Genomic DNA, 19,261 nt, shown 5'->3' on the forward strand with positions numbered 1-19,261 from the left:
AGATTCTTGATTTCAGCTCAGGTCATGATCCCAGAGTTGTGGGATAGATCCCGTCATTGGGCTCTGTGTTGGGTGTGGAGCCTGCTTGAGATTCTCTTTCTCCCTCTGTCCCCCTGCCCCAATAAAACAAAATTAAATTAAATGAAAATTTGCATACTATACAATTCACTCATTTAAGGTATACATTTCAGAGGTTTTTAGTATATTCAGAGTTGTGCAGCCATAACACAATCAGCTTTAGAACATTTTTATAATCCCCCAAAGAAATCCCACACCTTTTTGCTGTCACCCCCCCCATGTTGCTATTCTTCCCAGTCCTAGACAACTACTTATTTACTTTCTGTCTCTGCAGATTTATCTATTCTGACATTTCATATAAATGAAATCATACGAGTGGTCTTTTTTGTGCCTGGATTCTTTCACTTAGCATGTTTTCCAGGTTCATCCACAGTGTCAAATAATACCCCATTGTATGGATATACCTCACTTTGTTTACCTGTTCATCAGTTGATGGAAATTTGGATTGTTTCTACTTTTTTTTAAGTTTATTTATTTTAAGAGAGAGAGAGAGAAAGCACAAGTGGGGAAGGGCAGAGACAGAGAGAAGGAGAGAGAGAGAATCCCCTCTGCCAGGATGCAGCCCGATGCAGGGCTTGAACTCACAAACTGTAAGATCATGACTGGAGCTGAAATCAAGAGTTGGACACTTGACCAACTGAGCCACCCAGGCCCCTGCCACTTTTTTTTTAAATTGAGTACATTTAACATACAGTGTTATATTAGTTTCAGGTGTATAATATAATGATTCAGCAATTCTATACATAATTCAGTGTCCACAGTAAGTGTACTCTTAATCCCCTTTATCTATTTCACCCACTTTTTGATTGTCATGCATAATGTTGCTATGAACATTCACGTACACATTTCTGAGTGGACATATGTTTTCAATTCTTATGGGTATATACCTAGAAGTGAAATTGCTGAGTCCTATTTGAGTAACTAACTGCCAGACTTTATCCAAAGCAGCTGCACCATATTACATTCCCACTAGGCGGGTAGGAGGGTTCCCATTTCTCTGCATCCTCACCAATACTTATTCTCTACCTTTTTTGTTTTTATTTTTTTAATTTTTTTGGTAACGTTTATTTATTTTTGAGACAGAGAGAGAAAGAGCATGAATGGGGGAGGGGCAGAGAGAGAGGGAGACACAGAATCAGAAGCAGGCTGCAGGCTCCAAGCCATCAGCCCAGAGCCCGATGGGGGGCTGGAACTCACGGACCGCGAGATCGTGACCTGAGTCAAAGTCGGACGTTTAACCAACTGAGCCACCCAGGCGCCCCAACCTTTTTTTAAATTATAGTTGTCCTACTGGGTGTGGAGGGGTATCTCATTAATTAGGGGTTTTTATTTGCATTTCTCTAATGACTAATGATGTTAAGCATCTTTTTATGTGCTTATTGGCCATTTGTATATCTTCTTTAGAGAAATGTCTATTCAGATCCTTTGCTCATTTTTAATTAGGTTATTTCTCTTATAATATTGAATTGTAATATTTCCTTATATATTCCAGATACAAACCATTTATCAGATACGTGACTTGGAAAAAATATTCTCCCATTCTGTACACTGTCTTTTGCCTTTTTTTTTTGAAGATTTTATTTTTTTAATTTTTATTATTATTAAAAAAATTTTTTTAATGTTTATTTATTTTTGAGACAGAGAGAGACAGAGCACAAGCAGGGGAAGGGCAGAGAGAGAGGGAGACACAGAATCTGAAACAGGCTCCAGGCTCTGAGCTGTCAGCACAAAGCCCCATGTGGGGCTCAAACCCACAAACTGTGAGATCATGACCTGAGCCGAAGTCGGATGCTCAACTGACTGAGCCACCTAGGTACCCCTTTTTAATTTTTAAAAAAGGTTTATTTATTTATTTTGAGAGAGAGTGAGAGACAGCATGAATGGGGGAGGAGCAGAGAGACAGAGGGAGATGGAGAATTCCAAGCAGGCTCTACACTGTCAGCACAGAGCCTGACGTGGGGCTCGAACTCAAGAACTGTGAAATCATGACCTGAGCCGAAATCAAGAGTCGGGTGCTCAACGACTGAGCCATCCAGGTGCCCCAAAGATTTTATTTTTAAGCAATCTCCACACTCAGCATGGGGATCAAGAGTCACATGCTCCACTGACTGAGACAACAAAGTACCCAGTTTTTTGCTTTTTGATGATGTCCTTTGAAACACAAAAGTTTTTAATTTTGATGAAGCCCAATTTATTTTTTCTTTGTTTGCTTATGCTTTTGGTGTCATACCTAAGAAAGCTTTCCCAAATGTAAGGTCACAAAGATATATGCCTATATTTTCTTCTAGGTGTTTTACAGTTTTAACTCTTACATTTAGATCTTTGGTCCATTTTGAATTAATTTTTGTGTATGGTGTGAGTTAGGAATCCAACTTCATTCTTTCACGTGTAGATATCTAGTTGTCCCATTAATGTTTGTTGAAAAGACTATTCTTTCCCTATTTGGTTTTCTTGGCATCCTTGTTAAAAATGAATATATCAAAAATATAAGGGTTTATTTCTGGACTTTCAATTCTATTCCATTGATCTGTATGTCTATCCTTATGCCAGTACCACACGATATTGCTTAGATTTGTCATAAATTTTGAAGTCAGAAAATGTGAGTCCTCCGACTTTGTTCCTCTATTCCAAGATTTTTCTGGATCTTCTGAGTCCCTTGAATTCCCGTATGAATTTTAGGATCAGGTTGTCAATATCTGCAAAGAATCCACCTGGGATTTCTATAGGAATTGCACTGAATCGGGAAGTATTGCCATCCTAATAATATTATTGCCATCGGGAAGAATTGGGAAGTATTGCCATCCTAATAATATTACTCTCCCAACCCATTAATAGAGGATGTCTTTCCACTTATTTCACTTTTCTTTCATTTTTTTCAACAATGTTCTTTGTAGTTTTCAGAGTATACATTTTACACTTCTTTTGTTAAATTTATTCCTAAGTATTTTATTATATTTGATACTATTGTGGGGGTTTTTTGTTGTGCTTTTTAAAGTTTATTTATTTATTTTGAGAGAGAGAGACAGAGAGAGAACCAGCGGGGGAGGGGCAGTGAGAGAGGGGGACAAAGGATCTGAGCAGGCTTTGCGCTGACAGCAGAGAGCCCAATGCAGGGCTTGAACTCACGAACCATGAGACCATGACCTGAGCTGAAGTCGGCCACTTAACGGACTGAGCCACCCAGGCACCCCTATTTTTGATACTATTGTAAGTTGAGTTCTCTTAATTTCACTTTCAGACTGTTCATTGCTAATGTATAAAAATAAAATCGATTTTTTGGTCTTGTATCCTACAGCCTTGCTGAACTCACATTCTTTTTTTTTTTAAGATTTTTAAGATTTTAAAGATTTTTTAAATATTTTAAGATTTTTTTAAAAAAGATTTTAAGTAATCTCTACACCCAACATTGGGCTCTAACTCACAACCCCAACACCAAGGGAACTCACGTTTTAATGATTTTTTTTTTTAGTGGATTCCTAAGGAGTGTCTATATATGAGATCATGTCATCTGTGAATAGAAATAGTTTTACTTCTTCCTTTCCAATCTAGATGCCTTTTATTTAATTTTCTTGCCTAATTGCACTGGCTAGACTTCCAGTACAATGTCTAATAGAAGTAGTGAGAGAGGACATCCTTGTCTTCTTCCTGATCTTAAGGAGAAAGCATTCCATCTTTCACTGTTAAGTGTGATCTTTACTGTAGGTTTTCTGTAGATTCCCTTTATTAGATTGCAGAAGTTCCCTTAGTCCTAGTTTGTTTAATGTTTTTATCATGAAGAGGTGTTGGATTCTATCAAATGCTTTTTCTGTATCTATTGAGATGATCATATGGTTTTTTGGTTTTATCCTAGTGATAAGGAGCATTACATTAATTGACTTTTGAATGTTAAGCTGATCAAGCATTCCAGAGATAAATCCCACTCAGCCATGGTATATAATCCTTTTTATATGTTTCTGGGTTCAGTTTGCTCATAATTTGTTGATGATTTTTGTGTCCATATTCATATTGGTCTATATGTTTTCTTTTCTTTGATGTCTTTGTCTGGTTTTGGTATCAGGGCAATACTAGCCTCATAGAATGAGTTGGGAAGCATTCTCTCCTACTCTATTTTTTGGAAGAGAGTCTGTAAAGAATTGGTATTAATTATTCTTTAATGTTGGTAGAATTCATCAGTGAAGACAAATGGGCTGGGCTTTTCTTTATGTATTGTTTGTTTTGTAATTCAATCTCCAATTATAGATCTATTCAGATTTTATATATTTTTTTCTTGAGTCAGTTTCCATGGTTTGTGTGTTTCTAGGAATCTATTTCATACAAGTTATCTAAGTTATTGGCATGTAATTGTTTATAGTATTCCCTTATAATCCCTCCCCCTCAACTATTTTTGGAAAGGCCAGTAGTAATACCTCTCTTTCATTCCTGATTTTAGTTAATTTGAGTCTTTTTTTTTTTAACTCAGTCTAGCTAAAGGTTTGTCAATTTTGTTGATCTTTTCAAATAAATAAATTTTGATTTAAGATTTTAGTTTTATTGATTTTCTCTACTTTTTTCCTATCCCCTATCTCATTAATTTTCACTCTAATCTTCATCATTCCCTTTCTTCTTCCTGCTTTAGGCTTAGTTTGCTCTTCTTTTACCAGTGTCTTAAGGTGGAAGATTGACTACTGATTTGAAGTCTTTCTCCTTTTGTAAAGTAGGCATTAACAACTATAAATTTCCCTTGCTGAGTACTGCTTTTGGTGCATCTCCTAAGTTCTGGTATGTTGTTCATTTTCATTCATCTCAAAATACATTTTAATTTCATTTATGATTTCTTTTTTGACCCAGGATTATTTATGACTGTGTGGTTTAATTTCTACATATTTGTGAATTTCCCCATTTTTTTCTATTGTTGATTCCTAATTTCATTTTATTAAAGTTGAAGAACATGCTTTGTATGATTTCAATCTTTTTAACTTAATTGAGATTTTTTTTTTATGGCCTAACATATCCTGCAGAATGTTCCAAGTGCACCTAAGAAGAATATACATTCTGCAGTTGGTGGGTGGAATATTCTATAGATGTTTGTTGGGTCTAGTTAGTTTATACCATTGTCCACATCTTGTATTTCTTTCTTTTTTTTTTAATGTTTATTTATTTTTGAGAGAGAGACTGAGCATGAACAAGGGAGGGGCAGAGAGAGGAGGAGACACAGAATCCAAAGCAGGGTCCAGGCTCTGAGCTGTCAGCACCGAGCCTGAGGTGGGGCTTGAACTCACGAACCATGAGATCATAACCTGAGCCAAAGTCGGACGCATAACCAACTGAGCCACCCAGGCACCCCAACACATCTTCTATTTCTTTGTTGATCTTTTGCCTAGTAGTTCTCCCCATTATTGAAAGAGAGGTACTGAAATCTCCTACTATTTTATTGAATTTTCTGTTTCTCCCTTTGATTCTGCCAGTTTTACTTCATGTATTTTGGGTCTCTATTGTTAGTTGCATATATGTTTATAATTGTTATATCTTTCTGATGGATTAATCCTTTTATCATTATAAAATGACCCTTTTATCTCTAATAACATTTTGTATTTTCTTCTTTTAAAGTGTATTTATTTTGAGAGAGAGAAAGCATAAGCAAGACAGAGCGACACAGAGAGAGGAACAGAGAATCCCAAGTAAGCTCCGTGCTATTAGCATGGAGCCTGACACAGGGCTCAATCTCTCGAACCATGAGATCATGACCTGAGCTGAAGCCAAGAGTTGGACGCTCAACTGCCTGAGCCACCCAGGTGCCCCAATTTTTTCTTTTAAAATCCCTTTTGTCTGATGTTAGTATGGTTACTTTATCTTTTACTATGGTTACTATCTCTTTTACTATTTTCATGCTATTTCCCTTTTACTTGAAGCCTTGGGCTTTGAGTGATCCTAAGTGGACTCTGTCCACAGATGATTGGACTAAGGACTGGCTAACAGAGAATCTGAGTCTAAAAATAGCCAAATTAATGAGATTCTCACTGCTTAGGGAGGTGAAAATGAGAGAGAAAAGGATGACACGAGAGAGGCTATGTGGGCCATGAGAGACAGAAGAGACAGTAACCAGCCCCCAGCCCAACCTCAGACTCTGATTTCCAATTCCAGCCCACATATATCCTTACAATATGCCCGCACCCTTTTTTCCCCTAAAATTTCAGAGTTAGCCCCATTTCTTACAAACAAAATACCAAACTACCCTAACAAGTACTGAATTTTATTCCAGGAGTAGAGCTGCAAACAACAGAATTTCAGAAGAGATATAGAACTTTCTGTAATAATTGAGTGGAGAAAAAGGAAGGGATGATCTCAACATCCCTGCAAGGGAAGTTAGAAGTCCATCGATTGATAAAACAGTTACTAAAGTCTTGGTATTCAGATGCTACACCCATTGAAAGTAAAGCTTTGGTGGACTTTATTGCCATTCCTTTAGAGCACATAAAATCACCTGAAGTACTTTTAAAAGCCTGGGTGTCTGGATTGCATCCCCAGAGATTCTGGTTTAATTTTTCTGGGGCAGGCCTAGGGCATCAGGATTTTTCAGATCTCCCTAGTTGATCCTAAAGTACATCAACATTTGAGAACCACTGCTTGCTAGACATTCTAAAGGAATAAGGAGTATAAAGGCTGTAGGATTAAATGGACATTTTTTTACAGCATTAGGTGATTTGCATCAAGAAAGGAACAAATAGGGGTGCCTGGGTGGCTCTCGTCGGTTGAGCTTCTGACTTTGGCTCAGGTCATGATCTCGCAGTTTGTGAGTTCGAGCCCCATGTCGGGCTCTGTGCTGACAGCTCAGAGCCTAGAGCCTGCTTTGGATTCTGTGTCTCCTTCCCTCTCTGCCCATCCCCCACTTGTGCTCTCTCTGTGTCTCTCAAAAATAAAAATAAATAAATGTATTAAAAAATTTAAAAAAAAAAGAAAGAAACAAATATTAGTCTCAGAACACCTGAGTACATAACAACATTCAAGGCCAGTTTGTGGCCCTGCAACAAGAAATATCTTTTACTATGAGCCAGTGGTTGGAAACCGCTGAAAATTAGATCCCTAAAGTGAATATTGATTATCTTCTATTTCTTGAGTGGTGGGTTTACCAGTGTTCATTTATTTTTACACACAATAGTTAATATGTGTAATATGTATTCTTTGTATGCCTTCAAATATGTTACCACAAAAATTTTCTGCCAAATATTTTACAATAAAAAGGGATACAGTAAATCGCCAAATTACTGCATTTGTTAAGTTCACAACTGTGCTGGGTTTCTATGGTTAAAATCAAGCTCTTGATTATCAAAGACCAAAATCTTGGCAGTTGGAATAGCAATATCTTGAGAGGATGGAGCTCCCCAGTCTCCTGGGCCCCTCCAGATAATTTCTACTGCATTCATGATTACCAAGCAAATGTGATGAGTCACCTCATAATGAGGAACATCTGGTCATAGGAGTTTGGAAATACCATGAAACCAAGGATGGTGTGCAAAATCTGAGCAGGGAAAAGAGGAATTATAGGCAAAAAGAATTGCAGGAATTTTCTAAGGAGCTGTTGCAAGAGTGACTGTGTGGACTTGAAGCCTGTGGGTTCATAATCAAGGAAGATGGAATAAATAAAGGAGGGTAGACTGTTACTTTATTTCCTTCTTCCTTTATTTCTCTCTGTCTCTGTCTCCGTTCCTTCCCTCACCCCCATTTTCCTTCTCTTCCTGCATACATTTTGGCTGATTATACTTTGTCAAGCTGACACTGAAGAGGCTAATGGTTCTTGGCACATCGTAGATGAATAAATACCAAAGACTGAAGGAGAAAGGAATGACAGTGTGTTACCACTGCTGTGGCTGCTTCCCCAACCTACACCTCATCTTCTTCAGAAAAATTCACTACTGATGAAAAACTAAGTAACAAAATCTCTTTTGGGGATGACAGATGGGGAATGTGAGCAAGGGGCAGGCCACGGTAATAGTTGCTCCAGCCAGGAACAGGAAGAAAGGCTTTTAACAAAAATGAAATTACTGATAACACTGGGAAAGGAAGAAACTAGGTGGTTAGACCCAAGGGGAGGCAGGTCTTAAAGTAAAGCGGGTGGACCATCCAGTCTCTGTTCTTTGCTAAAGCCAACCTGACATTCTGCCAATGGCCATACAGGTTGTTGAAATACTGAAATGCTTTCTTATCAGTTGGTAAATTGCTACCTAGAGTCCCCTGATGCCTCACCCCCATCTACCTGACTCCAGGCCACCAAACCTCCCTCTTATCCAGCAACTAAAGGGTTAACATCCAGCACAGCTGTTGGCCTCCAGGAATCTGACTTAGTGCTAAAGTCTTCTAATTGACTGGTGACCATGTGGTAACCAGCTGCTAAATATTTTGAATATCACCCCTAACCGTGGCCACAAAAAAGCAAAAGCCAAGGAGGTGTGGTAATTCGGTGCAAGAAATGGCCTAACACACTGAGTTGAGGTTTTGGCTTCTGCTTAAAGTGTTGGCAGGAACAGAACAGATAGGCAGGCCTGGGTTCTACTCGGTTTGTACAGCAAAATAATCCTTAGTTCAATGAACAAAGATGTAACTCAAGCCAGCATGCCACAGAGTCACAGGCCCTCTGGCCATAAAACCATCCCTGAGTCAGTTATTGCCCCAGATCTCCTTAAAGAGGAGGATGGAAGCCTTGCAGGAAGGCTGCTTTGAAATCATTCAGTTCTCCAGATTGGTTCCTAGCAAAGATTAACAGGCCTTGAAAAATAATGGAGGGTTACCTCAAGCTTCATTAGGTATATTGATATATGATAAAAGTATTCTTTCTGTTTCTGTTTACCCACACCATCCGGCAGCTGGCAGGTGTACCAGCATATCTTCACAGGGACCTAGTCCACTTGATCTAGGGTGACCAGCTCTCCAGTGGGCATGTGATGGTCTGAAAATCCCAGGAAACCACTGGTCAACAGGGATGGTTGATCACACTAATTTACTCCTCCATGAATGTCACCTTAAGTTACTACATTGATGATATCATCCTGATTGGCCTTGAACATTAGGAAGTAGCATGAATCTTTTGGTATCCTGCTGAGACATGAAGGCAATGGGGGTGTGAGGTAAAACCCAAAGAAATACGAGGACCTGCCATATTAGTGAAGTTCTTAGGAGACCACTGGAATAAAGTACAGTGGAATATCTCCTTTGAAGTGAAGGGAAGGGGGAGGAAATAAAGAGCAAGTTGCTACATTTTATACCCTTTCAACTAATAAGGAGTTTTGAAAGCAGCACATACCTCTATTCTAACACGACTTTTTCTACTGCAAGAAACATTCACTCAGTGGAGTTCAAGTAAGGGAAATAGTTGAGACAGACCAACTATCCTCGATCTGAGGCTATAGTGGGGTCAGGCTTAGAGCAGTTTCAAACTCAAGGAAGTTCTGGATCCAGAAAAACTCCAGGAATAGGAATTTATGGATTTACTTCTATCCCAGATGGTTTATGTGGCTTACCCACTATCTACCACCCCAGTTAGTGCTGGTCTCCTTCCATCTGATTCCATATTTCTCATCTGAAAACCCCAAGAAAGAGAATCTAATTTCCTTTTCTTTTTTTAAAAATGTTTTTATTTTTAATAAAGTTTGACATGTACATAATTTAAAAAGTTAAATACTTCCAAAGGCTTGTTAGAAAAAAATAGGGGCACTTGGGTGGCTGAGTCAGTTGAGCATCCCACTCTTGATTTCAGCTCAGGTCATGTTCCCAGTGTTGTGGAATCGAGCCCCTCATCGGGCTCTGTGCTGAACATGGAGCCTGCTGGAGGTTCTCTCTCTTTCTCTCTCTGCCCCTCTCCCCCACTCCTTCTCTCTCTCTCGCTCTCTCTCTCAAATTAAAAAAAAAAGGAAAAAAAAAAGAAGACCTCTTTTAATCCTTCTCTATTTCTAGCTCCTCAGAAGTAAGCACTTTTTTAGTTGTTACGGATGATTATTTTGGTATCTGGTATTTAGCTCCATATTTCCAAATAATTGGTTATATTTTGAATTACTGATATTTTTCAGTTTTCCCATGATCTATTAACTTAGCACTGGGCACAGTAAGATCTAGCTTTCATTTCCTAGTCACACACACACACACACTTCCCCTGTCACTATCCTCTGAATATACATTTGTTATGTAGTTAGATATTTAGAGTTATATTTTCATAGCTATGTAAATCTATTCACGATTGAGCCATATGTTATAATGTTATTATTTTTCCATTTGTTTTCCTTGGAGTTAATAATTGCCTTGTCTTTTTTGTTTGCATAGTTTTCTAGGTATTTATTCTTAACGGAACCCCTGATGTATAAATGTCTTTTCATTATTTTCAAACATATGGAGAAGACTGTCACAGAAATAAAGGTGTGTTGCTGTGCCTGACAGGTGAAGGGAAATTATTAAGTCTTCTATCAGTTTCATTGTCCTAAAGAAATCCTTCCTACAACCTTCTGACCTTCTTCACTCTGGTCTGGCTGCTGTGTAGGCCTCCGCACAGCTGTTGTCTTGCAATCTCCCTTCACCAGCACCCTTGGGATTCCCTTTACCTTTCTGGTGTTGGATATCTTCATTCATGGATCCCAAGTCTTCCTCCTTCTTGCTTAATCCCTTCACTTCAGTAGTATACTCTACCAGTAACTTCTGAGAAAGAGTGCTCAGTAAACATTCAAGACTGTGTAGCAGAAACTGCGACTCATTCCACCCATGTCTGTTTTCTATTTTTCCATAGTAATAGAGGTTTTAGCTGGGCACAAGATCATCCAAAATAGAGTCTATATTTTTACATTTTCTAGCTTCCCTTGCAGCTAGGAATAGCCATGTGACCAAATTCTGACCAAAGGGATGTAAGCAGAAGTGTTATTTGGCAGCTTCTGAGAAAGTTCCTGAAGAAATAGAGGACAAATGTTCCTTGTTCCTTCTTCATCTTCCCTTCCTCCATCTGGAGGATGCAACCATCCTGGACCATGAGGCTGAGAGCCATACCCTGGGCATGGCAGAGTGGGGACTGGAATGAAACTGGGTTGCATGGAACAAAGCCACTCTAGTGACCTGTATTTTTATGTGAAAGAGAAAAAAAATTGTAACTATTGTTTAGGTTTTCTGTCACTTGCATCTAAACTGACATTAATGAAAATATATTTATTCTAGAGTAATTCATAATTGTATGTTGGCTGTGTATGAAATTGCAGGTTGGAAATCATTTTCCTACAGAATTCTAATGCCTTCTAGCTTCCAGAGTTTCTATTATAAGTTCTAATTTGGATCATTTGACCATTAGAAACTTATATGGTTTTTTTTTTTTTATCTCTTCAATTCTAAAGTTCACAAGGATGTGCCTCGGTGAGGTTCTTAGTTGTTCTTAATTATGCTGGGACACTTGATAGGTCCTTTATGTCTAGAAACTCATGCCCTTACATTCTGGGAAATTTTCTAAAAAATTTTCAGTGATACTCTTCCTTCCATTTTTTTCTCTTCCCTCTTTCTGTAAGATCTATTATTCATATACTGGATCTCTTGGGACTGTTCCTTTCATTATTTCATATTTTCTTCCCATCTAATTTTGAACTACTTTTTAGGAGATTTCATGAACTTTACCTCTTCTGAGGTTTTCATATTTTGCTTTCCAAGGGTTTCTCACCACACCATGGGTCATATTTTCCCACTTCTTTGCATCTATGTTTTTTTTTATTGGAGGCCAGACTCTGTGAATTTTACATTTGGGTGCTGGATTTCTTTGTGGTCCTTTAAATATCTTGGACCTGCCTGTTGGGATGTAACTAAGCTGTTTGGAGATAGTTTGTGACTTTTGTTACCGAGGACAAAAGCAGCATTTAGTCTAGGGCTACTCTAGCTCTCCTGATAGGCAATACCCTTTGGAGTATTCTCAATGTCTTGTGTATTATGAGATTTCTCCATTCTGGCTGTTAGGAATGTGAACTATTGACAGACTTGTGCAATCTCCAGAAATCATTTTGCTTGTTCCTTTCAGGTAGTTCATTATTCAGTCTTGAGTAGTTTCTTCATATACATATGATGATAAGTAGTCAGCTCAAGAGTTGGGATTAGTGCTCTAAAGATCTTAGGGGCTCTTTCTCTGTCTCTGCAGCTCTCCCTGCAATATTTTGTCCTGTAAACTCGAGCTCTCTTGGTCTCAGTTCTATCTTCTCAATTCTAGGTGGTCTCTGCGTGGATTGTCCTCTTTGCACTGCAGACTGGGAATTCTCTCCAGGCAGCATGCTGGAGCAATGGTAGGACTCACCTCATTCTTTTCCCTCTTCTCAGAGATCACTGTCCTGTGCCTACCCATTTGCCCAATGTCTGAAAATGACTGTTTTGTATATTTCGCTCATTTTTAAATTGTTTAACATAGGAGGGTGAGTGCAGTCCCTGCTATTCCATCAGAGGCAGAAGTCTCCTTGCGTGTCTCTTCACATCAGACAGTTTTAAAGGCCACAGGCCATGGTATAATTTGCCTGTCTTAGGATCATGGGTCTTCTTACCCTCCAATCAGTTGTGACCAGGGACCATTCTACTGCTACAGTGGGTTACCCACTCAGTGTGGACTAGGGGAAGACTGGTTGATTTCCTTCAAAGAATCTGTGGGCATGGAAGGGTCCATGTCCAACATGCGTAGAACAACCCTACTGAGGAGTCCTTCTTTGGCTCACTTAATTGTTAGCCTGAAAAAACGTCCATTTGAGTGAGAAGAAGAAGAAAAAGGAAGTTTTGAAATTAGGCTGCAGAGCAGGATGCCCTTGTGGCCTTGCCAACCCAGTGGTGCTGGAGGTGTCTAGTTGACCAAACCACTGGCATGCCCTACAGAGAGTCACAGTGGGGGGCCCGTGGGGTTTTGAAGCAAGACCACATTTCAACATACAACTATGCTCTTGTCAGGAAACATCCCCTAGCTTGTTGCTTCTGAAATCTGGTATAAATATCTGGGATGAAAAGTTACTATGAAACCTGAACTCTACCTCACATCAAAAATGGGCAATCCAGAAGCTTTCCGCTATTCAGTAAATTTCAAATCCTGAATGCCTAAGTTACTTGAGTATGTTGTTTCTGTCTTTGTACCCTTCCCCCTTCCCCAGTCAAGCATTCTTTTACTTGCCCCATTGTTCCTCATCCTCAACATTAGCCCATGGGAGGGAGCCCACCTATGATTAATTAAGCAAGGGTAAATGATTCTGGCCAGATCTACAGATGGTTCTATGTGGTATATGGTACCACCCAGAAGGAGACGCAGAATTGTTATACAAAAAGCCCATGGAAAGTCCCATTTTGAAGATGGCAGCATAAAAGCAGCATTTCCCCTTTACCTTCTTGCAACAATCCAAGAGCAATGGGGAGAATTAGAAATGCAGGTGGAAACACCGCCAAAAGCAGTGGAGTTCTAGCAGAGGTGCATGTGGAAGGAAAGGTGGCAAGTCACTGCTATTCCAGATCTCAAAAAGAGCCAGCAATACATTTCTCGAAAGGTGAAGCGGCAAACCATGGAGCAAAAAAGCCACCTCAGAGTGTGTCTCAGGTGTCTGGGATGGTGAACTGAGCAAGCAGAGGGGCAGAAGCTTCCTGGACCTAGTTTAGCTCTGAGAAGCAGAAGTGAGGTGAATGACAATCAGGCAAGCCATTGCATGGGGAAGTCTCTGTCTGGGGTAGCAAAGTAAAGGAAGGACTTTGCACTATGAAAACCTCTACAAGAAAGTAAGGAGTTGGATGACTTCGATGACATAATTAATATGGTAGATCTCATTATGAAACACATCCAGTTTCAATACCCAATGAGAAAATTCACAGAAGTTAGCTATATATTAGGTTTCAAAGAAAGTTTCATTAAGTCACAAAAAATAGAACTAATATGTGCATCATTCTCTGATCACTATGTAATATAACTACACATTAATATTAAAACTAAGGGGGTTGCTTGAGTGGTCCAGTTGGTTGAGCGTCTGACTCTTGATTTCAGCTCAGGTCATGATCCTGGGGTTGTGAGATCAAGCCCCAAGTCAGGCCCTACGGAACCTGCTTAAGATTCTCTCTCTCTCCTTCTGCTCCTCTCCCTGCCTCATGCACACTCTCTCCCTCTCTCTAAAATTTAATTAATTAATTAATTAATTAAACTAAAGGGGGAAAATGTCCCTATCACCTGAATATTTTTTTTATTATTCCCTTTTAAAAGAAACTCATGAGCCAATAAAGAAATACAAGAGGCGCCTGGATGGCTCAGTTGGTTGAGTGTCCAACTTTGGCTCAAGTCACGATCTCAGTTTGTGAGTTCGAGTCTACATCAGGCTCTGTGTTGATAGCTCTGAGCCTGGAGCCTGCTTCAGATTCTGTGTCTCCCTCTCTCTCTGTCCCTCCCCTGCTCATGCTCTTTCTCAAAAATAAATAAACATTAAAAAAATTTTTTTTAAAGAAATACAAATAAGAATACAAAATACTTTAAAATAATAGGGGTACCTGGGTGGTTCGGTCGGTTAAGTGACCAACCTTGGCTCAGGTCGTATCACAGTTCATGGGTTCGAGCCCTGTGTCTGGCTCTGCACTGACAGCTCAGAGCCTGGAGCCTGCTTCAGATTTTATGTCTCCTCTCTCTCCGCTTGTGCTCTCTCTCTCTAAAATAAATAAACATTTTAAAAATTAAAAAAAAATAAGTACAACATATCAGCATTTGTGAGGTACAAGTAAAACAGTACTCATGAAATATTTTTGTCTCTAATAAAAAATTACAATAAGTAAGCATATAACTCAAGAAATTAGATAAAGAATAACAAAATAAACCAAAGGGGGTAGAAGAGATAAATTAATAGAAACAATCAGAAATTAAGTTAGAAAATGAAACACAGCCAAATTACTAGATTAAATGGGAAAAGACGGATGCTTTTTTTTTTTTTATTTTTTTTTAACGTTTATTTATTTTTGAGACAGAGAGAGAGCATGAATTGGGGAGGGTCAGAGAGAGGGAGACAGAGAATCTGAAACAGGCTCCAGGCTCTGAGCTGTCAGCACAGAGCCCGACGCGGGGCTCGAACTCACGGACTGCGAGATCATGACCTGAGCCGAAGTCGGCCGCTTAACCGACTGAGCCACCCAGGTGCCCCTCTTTTTTTTTTTTTTAAGATTTTTTTTAAGTAATCGCTACACCCAATGTGGGGCTCAGACCCACAACCCTGAGATCAAGAGTTGCACGCTGTACCAACTAACCCAGCCAGACGCCCCTGGATGCTTCTTCAATATGATAAAATACAATTTATGTTAGCCAAAAAGTCAACATCAAGACGTATGGAGAAATAAAGATATACTCCCATTAAAGTAAATAATTTTAAGATGTTAGCTGGTGTATATGTCTCCATGGGGCCTTGCCTCTCCTCTGCCTGCTGGACCGGATGTGTTCCCTCCTCACTCTGCAGGCATCAGTGAGCATCCTCATGAATTCTGCTTATGGGCCACCTGTTAGCCCCCAGCCTTTCCCATAGTACATCAAAAGACACAGGTGATATTTTGTTAAGACCCCTTTATAAGGTTCCTATGCCTTGTCCTAGTTCACGCCAATTAAAACTCTAATTAGTAAATGAGAAGTACCACCAGACCACAGGCAGACAGTCATAGCCAGAGAAACTACCACTTGGTTGTAGAGTTCCTTCTGATATTTCTCTCCTTATAGTAGAAGAAAAGATGTCTACTAGTATCTAACTAGTTCTAGATGTTCAAACAACTTAATTAGACAAAAGAAAGTAATTGGGGACAAAAAAAAAAAAAACAAACCAGGAGAAGCTAAAACTATCCTTATTTGAAGTTAACGTGATCTCTATCTGGAAAAATGAAGAAAATTAACTGGAAAAAAAGTATTATAAACAGTAAGTTAAGGGGCACCTGGGTGGCTCAGTCAGTTAAGCGTCCGACTTCGGCTCAGGTCATGATCTCGCAATCTGTGAGTTCAAGCCCCACGTCGGGCTCTGTGCTGACAGCTCAGAGCCTGGAGCCTGTTTCAGATTCTGTGTCTCCCTCTCTCTCTCTGACCCTCCCCTGCTCATGCTCTGTCCCTCTCTGTCTCAAAAATAAATAAATGTTTAAAAAAAATAAATAAACAGTAAGTTAATTCAGTAGGAAGCTGGACATAGTCCTGAAGCCCTAATGGACCACCAGACTTCTTGGGCACCTGTCAGGAATGTCGTGGCAGGTCAACTCTATCGGGTCCCTTCTTTCACAGAGGGTGTGGTGAATTATACACTCTGGAAGGAACATTTATTCTGTATTTGGGTTTTCTTTCCCCACAGGTCATGCCTCTGTTTTGCCACTCTTGGAATTGCTGACTTTACAGAACACAGACAAAACTGTTTCCAACCAAGGAGCTCACTTCCCAGGGACAGGAATGAGACAGTTGGCAAGCCATGGGCCGTTATCATATTTCCCATCCACCAGAAGCAGCTGGCCTTACGGAACAATGAAATGGTGTTCTGAAAACAGATCTGGCAGTATCCAAGAGACTGCACCTGTGAGGCTGGGACACTTTCTGGTAGAAAGTGACATGTGATCTCAAACAGTGACTGAAATGCAGTGTCAGTTCTCCCTCAGCCAATACAGAGGGCTGGGGTGGGGGGTGGAGGGTGACAGCTCTTAGTATTTTCTCTTTAAAAAGATAATGGTATGCTTCCCATACCCCAAACCACTCATGCTCTGTGGGTGTAACTGTCCAAGATGAGGTGCTGTCATCAGGGAACTCAGTAAGGGTTCCACCTGGCCTTTTGGAATTCCTCCTCCCGCTAGGGCAATTGCAGCAAAGGGTGTTCCTGTACTAGCTGTGCGACCCTGATTATAAAGGGGAAGTAGGGTTGTTAGTCCCTGATAGGGCCAGGGAGGGGCAGAGGTGGTTGCCTCCTTTCGCTGGGCATCGCCACACCCAGAGGCACAAATTAACAGAAAACCATCAAAATCCATATTAATGTACCAATTTTCCTCCCCCACTATTGTACATATCAGGGTTTGGTGGTAGCTAAGTCTATCAATTCGTCCCAGGTTTCAGAACAGTAAGAAATAACTTTTGGCTACCGAGAAATAGAGGAGGAATGGGCAGCACTTTGAGACAGTGAACTCTGAAACTTAGAAGGAACAGCTAAAGTGGCCTGAGATGTCACATCTGTCTTATCTGAAGGTGACTTGACGTTGCCTCCTTTTGGGGTCACTGAAGTACTTTGTGGCTGTGATAACAAACTACACATTGGGGTGCCCAGGGCATAGTTCCGGGCCCGCTTCTGTCTATATGCTGTACCTAAGCAAACGCATCCAATTCTGTGGCTTTAAACAACTCCTATATACTGATGACTCCTTCACCTACATTTCCAGCTCTGGCCTCACTTGCAAATCCAGACTATATATCTATCTGCCTATTTGATCAGCTCTTTGGAGGCCTCACAAGGATCTCAAACCAACATGTCCAAGGCAAAGCTACCAATTTCTGTCTATCAGCATCCCCTAACCTGCTCCTGCTACAGCCTCCCTTTTTTCAATAAATGACACCGTAAGCCAACCAGTTGCTCAAAACAAAAATCTAGAGCTGCTTTGCCCAATATGGTAGCCTCTAACTACATGTGGCTATTTAAATTTAAATTAATTAAAATTAAATTAAATTAAAATGTCATGTTTGCAGTTTTACTAGTCACATTTTAAGTGCTTGATAGCCAGTAGCTGCCATATTGGACAATCAGATACAGAGCATTTCCACCAGCACAGAGAGTTCTGTTGGACAATGCTTCTCTAGCGAGGTTGCCAGGGATTCCTCTTTCCCTTACCTCCACATGTAATCCACGAACAAATCCTATGGATTTTACCTCCAAAACATTCCCAGAACCAACCCATTTCTCTCCAACTCACTCCTGCCGCCCTGGTCTATGCCATCTATGCCACCATCACCTGGACTGCTGAACTCACTTCTTAATTGCCCTAATTCCAACCTTCCCCACCTATAACCATTTCCCCTATTGTAAACAGAATGATTTTTTTTCTCAGAACTGAAAATCAGATCCTGGCTTGCTCCTGCTACAATTCTTCCAATGATTTCTGTGGCAGAGACTGTAGTTTATGTAGTTTATCTTTATGTCCTTTCTTTCTTTCTGCCTCAATAATGGAACTTCTGAAATTTAGGTGAGCACATAGAAGCCCAAAATAAAGAACATATTTTCCAGAGTTCCTCCTTGCACTTAGGTGTGGTCATGTGACCAAGTTCTGACCAGTGAGAGCCAATGAAGTTGTGTGCAGTCTCCTGGCATGTCTTTATTTTTTTTTATTTTTTTTATTTTTTTTCAACGTTTATTTATTTTTGGGACAGAGAGAGAGAGACAGAGCATGAACGGGGGAGGGGCAGAGGGAGAGGGAGACACAGAATCGGAAACAGGCTCCAGGCTCTGAGCCATTAGCCCAGAGCCTGACGCGGGGCTTGAACTCACGGACGGCGAGATCGTGACCTGGCTGAAGTCGGACGCTTAACCGACTGCGCCACCCAGGCGCCCCTGGCATGTCTTTAAAAACACATGTAGCAGGTATGATGGCTGAAGCTGGAACAGATCCTAAGGTGAACTTGGGAGTGGAGGTAATGCCCTGTGAGCAACAAGATAGAAGAAGCCTGGGTCCCTGTCATGGTGGAGCAACCCACCAGCCCTGAAATGCCTACCTAGATTTCTACATGAGAAAGAAATAAACTTCACTTTGTTTAAGTCCCAGTTATTTGAGGTTTTCTGTCATAGGACCTAATTCTAACTAATACAGCTTCCCATCATACTTAGAAGAATATTCAAACTCCTTACCAAAGCCTGGAAGGTTCCACACGATCAGTTCTCACTCCGGTACAATCCCCTCCATTCTTCCCTCAGTCATCATGCTCCAGTCACTCTGGTTTTCTTTTTTGCTGCTTCAAAACACTGACTTTCTTCCTGCCTTAGGGGCTTTGCACCTGTTTCCCTCCGTTTGGGTTGCTCCTCCTCAGATCTTCTCACGGCTAACTCCTTTCAGTTATTCGGGTCTCAGCTTAAATATCACTGAGGGACATCATTAGAGATGGTTCCCGTAGCTAATCTAAAATACCCAGTGAGTCACTCTCCTTTGCAATACCTTATTTTAATTCTCTGCATAGAACTTATCACTAACTGATGAAGAATTTCAGTTTGTTGTCTGC

Source organism: Prionailurus viverrinus, chromosome E3, assembly GCF_022837055.1.
Source record: "Prionailurus viverrinus isolate Anna chromosome E3, UM_Priviv_1.0, whole genome shotgun sequence".
Taxonomy (NCBI): Eukaryota; Metazoa; Chordata; class Mammalia; order Carnivora; family Felidae; genus Prionailurus; species Prionailurus viverrinus.